The 12,636-nt window shown below is 51.6% G+C and overlaps 1 protein-coding gene across 9 annotated transcripts in view; it reads right to left on the bottom strand.

Annotated features, from left to right (window-relative positions):
- Atp11a (ATPase phospholipid transporting 11A) overlaps positions 1-12,636 on the bottom strand; it is a 108,880-nt gene that overhangs the window by 57,335 nt on the left and 38,909 nt on the right. The window lies entirely within an intron of this gene.

Genomic DNA, 12,636 nt, shown 5'->3' on the forward strand with positions numbered 1-12,636 from the left:
TGCGTAAATGCATACATTCTGCAATCGTGTTTTGTTTTGTCGCTGTGCATGCTCCCACCTGCACTTTTTTTTCTCAAAAGGGTCCAGCTTTATTTGTGCAGAAGTCTGAATAAACAGTTCCAACTGCGGCTACATCCCCGGGAGCCTCTGCCACAGGAGCCAACTTCCCAGCCCTGGGGTCAGATACAACATAGTCACTCCCAGAGCAGTGACTGGTCTCAGCCCACAATGAGCCAAGTAAGCATTCCCTCATCAGGATCTCAGGATCTGGCTCCTCAAAGGGAGCTTCCAACTAAACCAAACCCACTGCTCCAAACCCTCTAATGGCTGCCCAGAAGGTACTACCTTGATTAGAGTAAAAGCCCAGCAGCCCCTTCCAGTTAGAGATGACTTCGTGTGCCTCCTCTCTAGCCTCTCGTTTTGTGGGAAAGCTGATGGGTATAGGGGATGGGGACCAAAGACTCATTAAGAGCCACACATAAGACCTCCAGGAAGGCCGGGAGGGCTCCACCCCCTCCCTGCTCATGGAGAAGACAGCTGTCCTGGGGCTCCTCACTTCTAGGGGCCAGGTCTCTGCACTGAGGAGTGCTGTAACACAGGAGTAAGAGAAGAAGGCACAAATACCTTTCAGTGCCTGGTAACATTCCCAGAAACCATCACACTAAGCTTCAGGAATAGCCATGAGTCCCCATTGAGACTCTGAAGGCTGAAGTCACACCACAGCCCCAGGGGCATCCACTTAGAGGGGAACAACACTTTCCTCTCTACCCTCAGGAGAGATGTTTGGGGTGAAAACACCTCCAAGTCTATAAAACAGGAGCCCTGGAGAAAATCATTGTGACCACACAGTGCAGTTCCTGGGGTCCCTGGCTCCTTCAGGCCCCTCCTTGATGCTCTTCTCCCATCTCGGATCACAAGCTTCCTGAAAAGGTCTCATCCTCATGCCCATCGGTGCAACTGTGACACATGCACTAGGCTTACTGGCTGGAGACGCCTCTGAGTTGAGCTGTGGGGAGCCCTCCAGGGAAGGGTTAACCACAGGGCAGCGAGGGCCTGGCTGAGACACTGAAGGTCAGGATCTGTTCTCAATGTGCTAACACAGGCAGTTAAATATTAATTCCTGCTCTTTCTGACCAAAGCCAGGAGCCAGAGCGGCTCCTATGAATCATTTGACTGCCTCGGTTTTTAAAATAAAACCCGCAAGCACTTGTCTCCGACGGACGCCAACTCAGGCGGACCACCAGAGGTGCAGACCACAGCAAGGGTTTCAGATTAGCAAGAAGACCTTCAGGGTGGAAGAAGGCTGTTAGGATTCGGCCCAACCAGAACAAACAGGCACTTAGTAGCAGCAACAGAGTCTAGACCAGCCACAGGACCTTGTTCGCATGACTAATTAATAAAGTACTAAAAAGAACAGATCAATAATCCCGAGGACAGTTAGACAGACAGCACTTCATGATAAGGCAAGGATCCAGGCTCTGTCCTGAACATCACGGGAGCAGAGGTGACAAGTCAGCAGGAAGACCCTTCAGCAAACCACTGCAGAATCAGGACTAGGCGGTTCTAAGACCTCCTACTCCAAAGATCTTGGAGAGAAAGAAGCAGGCTGTGGGGGCAGTGCCTGCACCCAGAAAGGCCAGTCAGCACTTCAGAGGCTCAGCAAAGGACCACCAGAGTTATAGCCTGGGAAGATGCAGGTTTCACGAGCAGAACAGCCTGCAGCTAGCCTGAGGAGTGCATCTTCTTAAACGTGAGAACCAAGCAGGTGTGTGTCACTGAGTCAACCCCAACCGCTTTTGCCAAGTGCAGCAAAGAGGCAAAGGGCTGGTGTCCTGCCTGGAGACTTGCCTACTGTCACTGTCCCTAAGGACAGCCCGCACTTCCACTCAGATTATAGGAGACAAATATTATAAAACAACACAAACACAGAACTCTGAAGCACAAAAATAACTCAAATTTAACATTTTTGCCATATTGGTGTCAGATGGATTTTTAAGAAAATAAAATTAAAATACAGATTTTTTTTCGAATAGCCATTTGTACCTCTTCACTGTGGGTAATGGACAAGCAAACAGGAGACTATGGTGACCTAACACACCTAAGGGGCAGAGTTCCAAACACACGGTGCCCAGAACGGTAAACGGTCTAACCTCAATAACATCACTCATGTTGGAAGCATGGGGAGGGTTCAATTGGTACAGCTCACAAGAGCAGGACAAGAAATGTTCCAGAATACACTAAAGACAAAGCCACTCTAGCAAGAATACTCATCATCCTGCCACTAATCAAAAAAACTGGAATGAAATTGTGGAGGTACAATTTGTCGTCTTCCTACCAGTCGCGATTACAGCACTTCCTCGTGTCTCTGTGTCCCCGTGTGATGGAACTCTGTAGCTAGACCCAGCCCACACTACATCCCTCTCAAAGCCCCTGGTTATCTCTCCCCAGCTGACTATGGACTGGTTACACACCCTAATATCCTCTCCCCACCTATGCTGCAGTGTTCTCTACCCCGGCCCTCTCCCCCCTGAGCTGCAGTGTTCTCTATCCCTGGTGTGCCCCCCAGCTGACTATGGACTGGTATACACCTCTGTCACAGTCACACTAAAGACCAAGGCAGAGCAGCTGGAGGGTGACTGCTGTACTCTGCAGGTTTTCCTAGAGGGTCCTACGGTCTGGGCAGGTGTTGAGATGTCTGCTGACTGCCTTTCATGGGACAGCTCATCCACTGGTGACTGAGTCCCCACACAGACCCTGGGAGGTTGGTTCTTCTAGCAGGTCTGGGGGAGACTGGAGACAGCGGGTTTCCATCAGGCTGAGCAGGCTCCCCTCCCCCTGCTTGAAGAAAGAAGCAAACAGAGCTCTAGACTACACAGTGAGAACATCCCAATGCTGAATCCCTTCAGAAAACGGTTTAGAAAGCCAGTTCCCCACCCATCTTCGGCCTGCTGTGGGGGAACATGAGCAGCACTGACCACTCTCTTCTCCTGGCCTCAAGCCCAGCACTCAGAACTTGAGTGGGCTCAGCACCTGAGGGGCATCACTCAAGCAGGGCTGGAGAGGGTCCCATGACCCCTCATCTGCAGGGACACAAGCCTTCCGCCACCCTTTTCCAGAGCTATCCCGGAAGTTTCTTCTGGGAGGGAAGGTCCAGGCTGGAGGCTGCCCTCCACCCCTCCCGGTCAGGGATCTGTAGGCAGAGGATGTGGACCACAACGGACAGTTCTCCAGGGACAGTGATGGCCTTAGCACCACACAGAACTCTGCTGTGCACATATCAGATTCACACCTTCCCTCAACCAAGGACAAGCGTGTCTGTGTGTGCTTGTGAACACAGTCTGTGGATTATGTCATCTCCATCTCTCAAGATAATAGCATCTCTCAGGGAAGATGGTTCACCACTTCTGAGCCAAGAGACACGTGGGCTTCGGTATGAAGAATCTGCCTTCTAGTTTTCAGACTGATGAGAGAACCAGTCATCAGCAATCAGGAAAAGTAAAGAAGGAACCAGGTCCTCAGTCAAGTGAAGCTTACTTATGGAGGTTCCACTGAAGACAGCACTGGAACTGCTCGTGCCCTGTTCACTGGATAAAGCATCTCCTGGAAGTCTCGGACCCTCTGCAATTCTTGGCTGGTTCTGCCCTATCCAGAGATAGTGAAGATTCTGGACCCTCCGGAACGATGAACAGGGAGATACATGGCAAGCACAACTACTGCTAGCCCAGCTTTCCCACTGCACGCCTCCACACAACCCCAGTGGTCTGCTAGCCCAGCTTTCCCACTGCACGCCTCCACACAACCCCAGTGGTCTGCTAGCCCAGCTTTCCCACTGCACGCCTCCACACAACCCCAGTGGTCTGCTAGCCCAGCTTTCCCACTGCACGCCTCCACACAACCCCAGTGGTCTGCTAGCCCAGCTTTCCCACTGCACGCCTCCACACAACCCCAGTGGTCTGCATGCCAGAATTTCAAGGCCAAGGTATCCAATTTTAAATGGAAAGTGGTTTCAGCTTACTCTGAGTCTGCCAACAACCCACACTCACCCCACAACCCCTTGCCCCCCAAGAGTCCTGTACTAGGGGAAACAACTAGAGTTCTGCTGATCACTGGACCTCACCCAGGACAGAAGAGCTACTTGGCAAGGAGGGTGAGTGACCAGACCCCAGGGTAAAGGTCACCGGGCATGACAGATCAGCCCTCACTTATGACCCACACAGGGCAGAGAGGAGAACAGAGCTCACTCCTTGCAGGGCATGGCTGCACCTACATGGGTCATGCAGGCGGACTGGACCTGTGGCCATCATTGTCTAAGTGGACCATACCCTGAGGGAGATGAGCAGCTAACACACAATGACAGACCAAGACCCCATCCTTGCAGGCTGCAGGACAGCAACTACACAAAGTGTTTCTGTGACCAGGAGCTTCAAGAAAGAGAGAACTAGGATGTTCTTGTCATGTGCTGGACCTCAGAACTCAGGCAGGCGAGGCCGGCCACGGAGGGCCAACAGGCACTCGAAAGAGGCACCAGGAGGTAGGGACCATGTGGTTCCACTTAGAAGAAGCAGCAGGAATGGCCGCCCGGGATAAGGTGGGCATGGGGAGGGAGGGGAGGGTGTAAATGGGAGAGTTGGCTGTGGGGATGAGAGTAACTGTGGTTACAGCGGCACAACTTGACAAATACACAAAATCACTGCACTGTGCTTTCTAAACAGGCTTGTCACAGGATCACCAGGTTCTAAGTCAGGTCGTGATTCAAAATAGGCGTAGCCAAACTCTAATGGCTTCTGCTCTTCCCTCCAGGCTGAGGACACACCTTCCCCTTCTACTATTGCAGGGAAAGGAAGGAAGCTGGACTTCCTAAAAGGCTGTCTTCTCTCAGGTTTAAGAAGAACAAGCAACATTCCTAAGATTTAAGGGGAGTTTCTGGTTAGCTGTGTTTTTAAATTACTTCTTCATCACGTGTTTCTGTGGGAGTTTGCACATGTGAGTGTGGGTGCCCTCAGGGGAGATGGTAAGATCTTCTGGAGCTGGGGTTATAAGTGGCTGTGAAAGCCCAGAGTGGGCGCTGGGAACCGAACTCGGGTCCTCTACAAGGGTGGTACCATAGCTCCCAGCCCCCGTCCCGAGTCTAGTTTTTAATGAAGCATTTCACTGAGTTCAGTGGGTCCCCAAAGGAGATGCCTGAAGCAGAATGGGGGAGTGAAGCCAGGCAGAGGGTGGGTGGCCCAGAAGGAATCCTCACAGGTGCCTCTGCAAGCACATGGGATGACAATCTTGCTGCCCTAGGAGGGACAATATGCATGGGAACTCAAAATTCAACCAGAGAAGTCAGCACAAGGGACAGGGGCGAGCTTTAAATAATACACAGGAAGTCCATCTTGGCCAGCATTAGCCACTTAATGGAAGCTTCGAATTTCAGCTGAAACAAGCGAAACCCACTAACCAAATTACACTGTGGGGACAGGACAAACATGTCACTGAGTTCAATTCCTGATGGATTTAACAAAGGCAGTCTGTTTATGGCTGCAAATGGAAAAATCCCTTGTCCGGCACGCACTCAAAGAGTCAAAGAGGTGCCTGTCAGGCCCTGTTCCCCACAGCCACTTTCGGTGATGGAGTCCCCCTCCGCCAGTACATTCTCTGTCTCCCAGAGTCCAGGCCAGTGCCTGTAAATGCCTTTCCAGTCTATCCTGAGAGAGGGAGTCCTTCACTTTGGAGCCCTAGGGCTGCCTCAGGGACAGGAAGGAGAAATGCAGCATTCAGCAGCTTTCAGGCAGCCATCTCCTCCCAGCTTCTTCATGTCTAGACTTGTGGCCAAGGTCCAAGGTGCTCAATGAAGGGGGGAACCCCAACAAGCCTGTTCAAGGCCCAAAGCTCCCAGGGAGGGGGAATCCCTTCAAGCCCGTCCCTCAGCTTCTCTGTACCTCTGCATTATGGAAACGCAGGGTAGAAATCTGGAAGCCATCCTGCCATGCTCATCAGAATCAACTTGCCCCTCTAGCTACCTGCAAGGCTCATGGGGTATTTCTCTGCCGTGAACATGATTCCTAAACACAAGATCACTTAGACGGCAAAAGGACATTGACGATCCACCTCATTTGGAAATAGTCGATGTGAAAACCATTAAACACTCACCGCCTAAAACATAACTTCCCGGATCCAGAACTAAAATAGAAAGAGAAATTGTAACCACAAATGACTTTGGCTTGCCCTGGGCTCGCCCTCACTATGCACAGCAGCAGCAAGAGGCACTGAGCTCCTGGGTTTCTGGTGGTGCAGGGTGACAGGTGGGTGGGGAAGAGCAGTGACAGGAGGAGCTACACAGAATGACCAGCATGCCGGGACTGGGGTGACACTACAGCCCAGGAAAGGCCACTGGGACTAAGGCAACCAACCCCTTCCAGACTCACCCACTGTGGGCAGACTGAGATCCTGCCTGCTACATGTACAAACTAGCTGCAGCTTCTCTCTACTCTTGGATGGGAGTCTGGTGAGGATGGCAGGGGGTGGGCGGGCCGCCCTGGGCAGCATCACAGCTTCCCTATTGGCCTCCAATGACTCATAAGAAAGCACTGAAGGCTTACTCAGTGCTTCTACAGAGCCATGCCAGGATTACCAGCACTGCTGACTGGAGAATTAACAGTAACTACAGGCCTAGTGTCGGGAAACTGGGAGCTGTTTCCACCATGCAGATGAATAATGTCTCTGCCATGTGCCTGTGGTAAGTATGCTACCAACAGTCTGTCCACAGGACCCACTCTCCCCAAACCCACAGATACAAAACTTCCTTCTGCTGAGCTTCATGCTGGGTGGCGCAGGGTAACGGGTGCTGAAGGACTGTGAACCCAGGTGTCAGCTCTGAGGTCAGAGTCTGCCCTCCGGTATCAGGGGAGGCTGAGCTGACACTGGCCAAAGGGGAAGGCATCTTTTGGAGGCCATGATGCCTGATTGGCTGTAGATGACACGGACGCTGGTTCTGCTGCCACTCACCTGTGCCCTAGAGCTCAGGTCCTGGCAAATCCTGCCTGGGCCTCTAGCCCTGGCATGGCGCCAGACTCAGAACAGAGATGAGCTGGAGCGCAGATCAGTGCTGGTGGCACCCTTGCCTGCGGCAGAAACATGGGCCAATACACTGCCTGCCAGGCACGGGTGGTGATGGTGCACCCAAGAGGAGGTATAAGAAGATGGAAAAGTTACTACTTACAGACTTGCCCACGAACCACGAACATGCTAGACACAGATCTTCGTGTCCTTAGTTATTAAACTTACAACACAATTCCCATCACTTCCTAACAGGAAAGCGGGGATGAAGCCAACAGACATCTGAAGTCAACTGCAGCCCCTACAGAAAGGGCCTCTCGTTGGTGGGCTGGCAGGCAACGCAGCTCCGAGAGCAGCGAAGCTGGTTGGGGCTGGTCAGGGGCAAGACAGAGAGTTCACACCGGCACCCAGCCCTTTATCTCCCAAAGTCACACCAACCTGTCACGAGTGGCCAGGCATGAAAGCCAAGTGATGTCTGTATTTATCTCCTACAACTGGTTCCCTCCTTCCAAAATGAATGCGCCAGAAAGCTCAGCAAATGTACCCAAATTCAAAAACAAAAACATTGTGGGTACACATGTGAGTTTTAAGAATCTGAAATTATATACCTTCCAACTGCACTGTGGGCATATTTACAAAATACTGAATATATTTCTAATGAAGACAAGTGCAGGGCTGAGTCAGTAATTATGGGACACTGTTTAGTGAAAATACTGACAAACTGGGTAACAACACCACACACAATTACTTCAGAAAGCACAGTTCAGCTGGAGAAATCTCAAAAATCACAAACAAAACCCTGCGACTCCAAAGCTAAGATTCTACCTTGGAGACAACACTGTTTTGGAACTGGGGCTGAGCCTTAGCTTTGAGGGTTCCCACCATGCAGGCATGATGGCCACACTTCAGGTGGCACGCCAGGCTAAGCAGATAGGCATTCTTGCCAGGTTCATGCAGCTCCCATCACTGGCACTGTGGCAGCTCTGGGGAAAGTTCCAGCTTAACACTGGAATAAAAAGATAGGACAGGGAGGAAACTTCCCAAACAAATCATCCTTGGATAAATCTTGGGAGGAAAGAAACGGCAAAGCAGATCTGAACATAGGAGACACTGCCCCCAGAAAGCAGACCTGGAGGGTTGGATAAGACCCTGGCCAACTTCAACCTCCATACTCATGGTGATGACCCAGCACAACCCAGAGCCATCTCAGGCCATGTGCTCATGTCTGAAGGACACCCCTTCCCAGACCCAGTTTCCAGTGCCCTGACACCCAGTCCCAGTGTACCTGCATTTGTTCCTCTAAGCAGCATGTTACTAAGTTAGGTCTAGACCCTTCATGCTCACATAAGTCTGGCATGCGGGAGATCAATGGTGACACAGCAGGGCTCTCTGAGTGCAGAAGTCACAGCTCAGTTAAGCAGACACACACCTAAAATCTTTGCCCAAGCCAAAATGGTGACATAGATGTGCTATCTGATTGCCAGGGAAGCCAGACCTCACCAGGGTGAGGTGGTACTCAGGCTGCACGTGGCATCATCACCCACTAGACTCCAGGATGACACGTGGATAGTGGTCTGCATGGAAGAACCATACTGTACTCATATATTCCTGCCAAGAAAATAAGGATGAAAAGTACCCCTGACAGTTACTTGCATTGGCAGCATGATGTAGTAGCATTTGGGGCATGCTAAAGTTCATCTACATTCACTATGACAGTCACTGTGGCGTGAAGACACCAAATAGCAGATTAGGCTGGAGGTGGTCCACTCAACGGGGAGGGTGTCTCCAGCTCCAAAAGTCCTACAAAGATATCATGGCTGTGGTAGGCTAACAGTGGGGACTCCCTGGACCCTCTCCAAAGGACAGGCAGTTATGTATGACCCCCCCAAAGGGAACCCACCTTTTACCCATTCACCCATGGAGGTGTCTAAAAGGTAGCCCCCTTGCCCTGACTTGGGCCTCTGCAGTAACAGAATCACAGCCCAGCATTCCCTTCATTCTCAGGGGATACTCGCCATGCATGCATTGTTGCTCCATATGTCTCATCTATCCCCATGTCAGACTCGAGTGCAGCACACTGAAGCAGGAAACCAGGAGGCAAAGGCCCGTGTGCTGTCTTCTCCCACTCCCACACAGCATCCTCATCAGATGACAGGAAAAGCACATCCCTGAGTCTCTACCCTTAAGGCGCATTGCCAGGGCAGCCACAGCCCTAGATGCTGAGACAGCAATCCAGGCAGCATCTCTTGGCATGATGTCCCAAGGGAGGGGAGGGCTGGTACAAGAGGGTCCCACACGAGCTGCCAAGAGTGCCTCATGGCAACAGTGTGCCCCAGCGAGGGAGGCAGAGGGCACTCATCATGGTAGAAGAGGCAGTTATGCCTACCAGTGCCTTCCTAAGAACTTCACACTTCAGAAGCCCACGTCCATGCCTGAGATGCTATCCTGGGGACACGCTGCTGTCATAGAATGGTCCTCAGGTGAGGTAGGGGCATTTCATACATACTCAGGAACATGGTACCTGCTGCTCCTGAGCTGCGAAGCTCAGTACCAACAGGGGAAAGGTTATACTCAGGTCCCTGTGCTCTCCTCTGGCTGGAACCTGGCAGCACCCACTGAACGGGTCACGTGCTCTGAAGAGCGTGCATGTTTCAGTCCTCATAAGAGGTCTTCACTCTCAAAGGCTATGACTCACCATGAAAATATAATGAAACAAATCTTTACCATGAAAATACGGCTAAACACCTCCACTTGTGTTTGAAGTTCACTTAAGAAATGCCAGTTTTCCTCTCGATTCTTTGGACTATTTCTCAATCTTGGCTCTATGATACAAGCACACTCAGGAGTGCCGATCAAACAGGGAAGAGGCCAAGTGAGGTGCATGGAGGGTGGCGACAAAGGGGTGCAGCATGGGCAACATCCCAGGAGCCTGCGGTGCTGGGTCAGGACAACCAGAGACCGCGGTGCAGGGGCTGTCAGGACCAGCAGTGTGCCCAGTGCCCTAGTGGCTCACACCTTCCCAAGCTACCCCTCCACCAGGGTAGAGTTGGTCCGGCTCTGTGACTCTATGGCTAGCTCTTTGCCAGGCGGGCTCCAGGCTAGCGGGAGGAGCAGACAACTGCCAAGGCACAGCACGCACACCATGCACAGCACGCACACCATGCACGGACCTCTTCTATTCAATGGCTTCATCCCTGAAGCAGGAGGCCATGGGAGGCAGATGCGCCCACGCAAAGCTTCTCTGCCCCTCGGTTCTGCCTGGTATCTCTGAGAGGTGGTGTCTGGGCCAAGACTTGCTTAATGGAAAACCAGATGAGGTGGTGACAGTGGCTCGATGTCACAGCCTAGGAGGGTTGTTTCTGGGCCTTTTGGGACCCTCAGCAAACTTCAACAGCTACACTCAAACGGAAACTATGGCTGCCCCAGCCACATCAAAACTGCTACAGTGGTGTCCCTGGAACAGTGCATGTGAAAACCAGCTCAATTTGACTTGTAATTTACGTGTGACTTGGGCTACAGGCTCAGGACAACTCTTAAATATGGATGATTCTCAGCATGTAAGCTGTCCCCAACACTATGAGATGTTAATGCGAATGCCCCAGTCCTGCCATTAAAATGTCAACTGCCAAGATGCCCAAGGCATCCTGAGCATCAGGGCTCCCCACACCAGGACAGGGCTGTCCTGGCCCTGAGCAGGGGTGGATCATCGGCACTTGGCTCCCGACAGAAACCCACAGTGAGACAGTGAGCAGGCCTGCTAGGTGGCGTGAAGAGCAGGGTGCCGTGTTGAATAGAGTTCCTGTCCTCATCACTCCTTCCAGAACCCCAGAATGAATCGGGAGAGGCAAGTGAATTGAGAAAATGGCTGAGTCTTCCTCGGCAGCCTCAGTCCTCGTAGGCCTCCTGACACAAGGGAAGAGGACGCCACCCCCACACCACAGCAGAACAGGTTTGGAAGGCAGCGAGCCCTGTGAAGTATCTCCATGGAAACTGGCACACATGGGTAATTTAAAGCTCCAGTCTTTATGGGGATGCTAGGCGCTCCTGTGTGAATACAACTGGTTTACACTATTTTTTGTTTGTTTGTTTTCGCGAGACAGGGTTTCTCTAGCTTGGAGCCTGTCCTGGAACTAGCTTTTGTAGACCAGGCTGGCCTCGAACTCACAGAGATCCACCTTCTTCTAACCTCCTGAGTGCTGGGATTAAAGGCGTGCGCCACCACCGCCCGGCTCTGGTTTACATTATTAAAACATGGCTGGGACAGGTTTTAACTAATGCAGCAAATACAGCCACAAATCAAACTCATCTTTCCCCTGACATTTCTAATAATGGAGCTTTTCACACTGACAGTTCACAGCCTGGGAACAGAGGTGTGGGGGTGGCAGGAGCTCCTCTCTGCTTGCCACCTCTTTCAGCCTTGCTACAGACCTAGACTGAGCTGCGCTTGCTGATCCACCAGGCTCAGGTCTCTGAATTAAAGTCTGCCTTTCACTATGGAGTATGTAGGGCTGGAGAGGCCCAGGGTTTTGGGAAGCATCCAATATTTTGGCAGTAACAGAATAGTACCCAAAACTAAACTGCTGATCCCATCTGAAATGACTTTCAGTCTTGTTTGACAAATGTCTTTCAGGTCATCCTTACAGGTGAGGGTGGCTTCTGTATTTAGTAATCAAGTTAAAGGCTCCTAAGATTTTTTTCTAGTATGTTTTTATTGTCAATACCTTTCAAAATTACCAGTCTAGCTGGGCCTGGTAGTATACACCTGCCACCTCCACTGCTCAGGAGCTGAAGCAGGAGGATGAAAAGTTGAACTATGTGAGTTCAAAGCTAGCCTGGGAAACTTAATCAGACTCTGTCTCAAAATAGAAGAAAAAAGCAAGCTGGGAATATAGCTGAGGGTAGGACATTGCCTAGTATATATGAGCCCGAGTTCAGTATCTCTACAGCTAGGAGTGGGGAAAGGAGGGAGAAGAAAGGGGGAGGAGTTGATAGAAAGGTTTAAATTTGGCCGCACCGAAGGTAGCTTCCCCACAAAGCTACCAGGGGTGGGGAGTCTTCACTTCGTGCCTCTCCCTGAGTTCTATGCGGCACACAGACCAGTCATGCCTTCAGGAGAGGCCGCCATGGCAGGGATGCTTGCTGCTCCAGAGAGGACACCAGAGCAGGAAGAAAGCAGTAAGATCCCCTCAAACAAGTCTCGGGTCTCACCAACTTCAGGGAGAGGACCAGGAAGAGGGAGGCTGCGGGTCTCGGGGTCTGACTCATCTACAGACTCTGCCACTGGAAAGCAGTAAACAAGCCTTTGGCTTGTGAGGGCTCTATCTAGCTATTCCTTTGAACACAGTAGGGGTTGGAGGTCACTGTTTCACAGTGTGGGGATTCTGCCAGCAAGGACACACGAATTAAGACAAGACTGGCCACTCTGGCTGTTTCTGGTGTGACATCCACATGATGTTTGATTCCAGCAGGCTTGGAGTCAGCCCCAGCCGCAGAGGACCACCACAGAGGACCACCACAGTGGCCTTGGGGAAGACCCAGTGGATGGCCATTCGAAGCACAGCACCCAGTCAACTCAGGTGGCCACTTCCCAACTTC

The sequence above is a fragment of the Arvicola amphibius genome, chromosome 4 (assembly GCF_903992535.2).
Source record: "Arvicola amphibius chromosome 4, mArvAmp1.2, whole genome shotgun sequence".
Taxonomy (NCBI): Eukaryota; Metazoa; Chordata; class Mammalia; order Rodentia; family Cricetidae; genus Arvicola; species Arvicola amphibius.